This window comes from Lethenteron reissneri, chromosome 29 (assembly GCF_015708825.2).
Source record: "Lethenteron reissneri isolate LAM-NWPU_2019-01 chromosome 29, ASM1570882v1, whole genome shotgun sequence".
NCBI lineage: Eukaryota > Metazoa > Chordata > Hyperoartia > Petromyzontiformes > Petromyzontidae > Lethenteron > Lethenteron reissneri.
This window is the reverse complement of record NC_083807.1, coordinates 12871417-12876049: the sequence shown is the minus strand read 5'-3', so window position 1 is coordinate 12876049 and position 4633 is coordinate 12871417.

The window sequence follows — 4633 nt, the reverse complement described above, 5'->3', positions numbered from 1 at the left end:
GCGCAGTATCGTATAGTAGAGCGTGGCGACTCGTGAAAGTGCAGTGATCACTTGCATATACGTTGAACTTCTTTCGCGCCGTACGTGGCCAGCCAAACTCGCCACTCGGCAGGAGATGTGGCCGAGCCGCCAGGTGGCGCTTTGCCCCTTGCGATCCGCAGCGTCGTGCGCGGGGTTTAAAGTTGAGAGTTGCACACGAACGAGGAAGAGAGTCGCGAAGCGAAACTGTGAATGGCTCGCTCAAGTTTATCATAAAGGCATTAGAGGGTTTTTATTTTTGTCGAGCTGCGCTTCGCACAGCGTTGTTATTGTTATGGCTATACCGGTGGTCGTACGTGTGACGAATTGAGGTCAGAAAAATAATGTGTGGTTTAAAGGTGTCCCTAAATAAGCCACACTCAGCTTGGGCATGAGTGTGTATATTATAACACGAGGGTAGTTCCACAAATTAGGCAATCTCACATATCTGGTGTAATTTTGAAGGTGATTATCATTTATTTTGTGTTTAGTTTATTGTCCTTTCCCCCGCACCTTCGATTGGCGTGGTTAGCCACGTACGGCGCGAAAGAAGTTCAACCGTACATACATACAACTTAGAAAGTATATCTTACAGAACATGAGTGCTTTGACGCAGACACGAAACTGAATGTGCCGTCACCATCCCAGTGTGGATAACAAAAGTCAAGTTGTATGTGTACGTCCGACACCTCTGGTATTTTGCAAGCATTTCTCCCAAATCATAATAATTTCCATCTGAATGATAGTCCTAGTCGGTTAACATACTATGCTATATACTAATGATGACCCACATCAGTTTAACACGTAGGCTTTCGCGACCAATATTATTCATAATCAACGTTTTTGGGTTTAGAAATAACGCGATCTAAACCCAAAAACGTTGATTATGGATGACCCACATCATTACAGTCATACCGTAATGCACAGCCCTTCGTCAAATCCACTGCTGGATGAATATTTACCCTCGTCACGGGGGTTATTGACCACACTCTACTGCGCTGGACAGTACGAGGTAGTATGTATGTGGAACTTCGTTCGCACCGTACGTAGCTAACCGTGTTAATTAGAGGTGCGGGGGAAGGACAACAAACTAAACACAATAAGTGAAGGGGTGGGAGCGGAGGGGTTGGAGCCCAGGTTCAGATATGACTCGCCAATGTTGTAGATAACAACAACAACAATTATAATCAGTGTTTTAACATTGCATCATTCGTGCAAACTGCATCATTTGTGCAAACTGCATCTCACAACGCTGTGCAATCCGCAACACGCGGGGGTGGCTATGATATATATGAAGATGTATTCAGCCAATTTACGAGTGTTAACACATGTGGGAGGAAACCGGAGCGCCCGGAGACAACCTACACATGCGAGGGTGCAGCACTCTATCCCATGCAGATGGGACAGATGAAGATTACACCGCACTTGGCTGTACCGCTTTCTCCTGGCAAGCCAGGGTATGGCACACAAAACCGGAGCACCTGGAGACAACCTACACACGGCACGTAACCTGGCCATGTGCAAACACAGCCAACACCGTGTTAGCCATGGCGGTAGCTATGGAAATCAACCTCAGGTCGTTGTGTTCAAAGCCCAGCGCGAACCACTGCGCCACCAACTCCACCTTTGAAGTGTCTGAAATGTACATCCTTGGAATTGTGTAACTGTCCAACGACGGAGCAGACAGCACCGCCCGATTCAACTGGGGTCATGGCACTGCGAGTGCTCATTGAGAGGCCGACATGACGAGACGAGAGGAAACATTATCGTTGTGAGTCTCACCTTGACTGTCTCTCTCTTTCAGGGCGATTGGGCAATGCAAGGCTCAGCACACGGTGAACGCGCACACTCCAACGTGACCGTGCATTGCTATTAAGCGGATAGCTGGGGGTGACGTACATACGTGTGTCCGGTCAGATCAGACGAAGTCCACCTCGGGTTTTCCAGTCTCAGGCGATAGCTCCTGCGGGTGAAACTCGTTGATTACACTGGTCAACAAAAAAAAAACATTTTTTTCTGGCCTGGACTTTTGCAGCTGTTTTATACTAATTTCAGGGTGCTGATTCCAAATCTGATCTCAGATTTGCTCTATCACATCATTTTTATGCTATCGGCATACACCATTTTCATTGATTTTACCCGAAATTAACTCTGTCACTTATGATTGCAAGTTGTTGCGAGTCAGGGACTGCTTTAGTGTTAAAATATGGTGCTGTATTTTTAGGATAGTGTGTTTATAATATAATTTTATGTAGATATCCACATTTATTTAACATTTTTCTTCTGCAGTTTTTATTGAAAATGCAATATTTGCTATCTCAAAAACCTGATGTGATAGACAAACACTGATGCCAGATTTGGAATCAGCACCCCAAAATTGCTTTAACACCGTTGGATTACCTTATGCCAGAAAAGTGTGTTGACCAGTGTAATGATTGTGAGCAAGAGGTAGCGATGACGCTTCACCAGTGTGGGGTTCTCACCAGACCGGGTCTCCTGGGAGCCTGCGTGCACTGCGAGTGCCTCCGTCTGCTGGAGAAAAACCTGGCGATGAAGCTACCGTCAGCGCATTCAAGTCTTGTTCAATCGGTCTCGATGTGAGTCTATGGGTGTCTTTACGAGTCTATACTGCGTGTTATTCGTGTGATTCTTTAGCGCTTGCTGACGGTGAAGCTACTGCCAGAGCATTCCAGTTTCTCAATCACTCCACCTGCAACGCGATGTCGCCCGAGACTGGGAAACGCCGAGGCTGCCTTTGTCGCGTCCCCAACCCGGAGCCACGGTCTGAATGCAACATGCAATCTCAAGACACTCTGCAACATACAACACAGTACACTCGGCACTTTCATCATAAATGCTGCCTCGTAGTGGTAATTGAATTGTCACAATTCATGGTTATGATTTTATTCGAGTTTTGTTTTTTACCTTGTGGTGAAGGTAGTGGCCTCGAATGACAGGAGGGGTCACATCATGAGTCCATTGCATACAGTAGATGAATAGAAACATATGATTAGACAAACGATGAAATGCACGCGTTATGAGCTTAAGGATTGACATTCATTGATGAATCTGTACATCGTTACACCCAAGTAAATCATGCAATTGCACCTTTCCAAGCTCACTCTGTTGTGATTCATTCACATTTGTGAAAGAATAACAAATATTATTTTCTATTTCATGTAAAAAAAAGCATCGTGAACAAACCAGTAGAAATACAATGTGGTAGGTAACACAAAAAAACGTATTAGGCTTTTAAAAGACAATAATTTTGATGTATCCCTATCACTGGGCATTCGTCACTGGTAATGAATTATCCCGTCTCTCAAACCGTATCATTGCCACAATCAGGCAACCAAGACACAATTAATCAGTTGGCCTCGCCTGACCTCTCACCCCAGTCGCACCTCCCCCACCATCACACGGTATCAGTAGGTGTCACCACAGAGAGCCCCCCCCCCCCCACAAAACACCCCCATTAAAGCACTTTATTAATTAATTCACTCACCTGCTTGAGAGCGCCGTTTTTGATTTGTTGACTTTTGAGAAACCGTTCCACATATTTTTGCACTCCCAGCGTCTCGTGGTGTCTGGCTCTGTGGGCCACCATGCAGTCTTGCCCAGCCACGGAGTGCAAAGGGGACAGAGATCAAAGGGGCCGCGATGGAGCCGTCAAGCCGACTCGACAGCCATTGACAAGCGGATCACACGTCGCGTTCGAGCAGCTGGGCCACACTGCCGGGCGGAAAATTATCCCTCCCCCCCTCCCAGTCCTCCTGCAGGGAATAAAGGATCGCGATAGTGCTACGTGGAGTAAGATACATGGAATTTAAACAAAAAAACCTCATTTGGAAATTCTCCCCACGACGTGTGTTTACATGTTTTTTTTTGTGAATTCTCGACGCGAATTTGTGAAACTATTTCCGAGCAGTTTACAATAACAGTGCGAGGTGGGGGGGGTGTTGGATATAATTACCACCAGGATTTGCCCAGCATCAAATCGTGGCAACTGCGTTTTGGAATTTGTAATTCTACTCACCGTTATCATGGGGCCAATAATGAAATTCCCACATTTTTATCAGCCTTTTAGGCTTTGGAATCTTACAACATTTAAGGGTTTTTTTTGCGTGTTTAAGATACAGAAAATAATAATATTACAGCCCTTTAGCAATCCGCTGTTGGATGTAGGCTCCACCATGCCTTGTCAGTTCATGGGGGTTGTTGGACCATACTTCATATACGCTGATCGGTGAAGTATGGGGGAGAAACTCAGGACCACTTCTAATATATCATTATAGCCATGGAGGGGGCAATTCAACTAAGGTCACCGGGTTCATAGCGTCGTGCACGAGCCACTACACCAAAGTTATATTAAAATGTAATAATACACATCATTATCAGCCATGGTCCATCCAGCACTGGATACATGTCTCGCTAATCCACTGCAAAATAAATAAATAAAACACTTGAGCAGTTTAATCCATCAGACATTTTATTTTTTTTTCTTGAAGAATTCACTTTTAAGGAGTTACGGTCGTGTGGTTGTGAACGTCGCGAGAATGAGCCCCAATGCCAAACCGCCGATCGCTCTTGCTCCCCGCTGCGGGCTCCGTGTCGG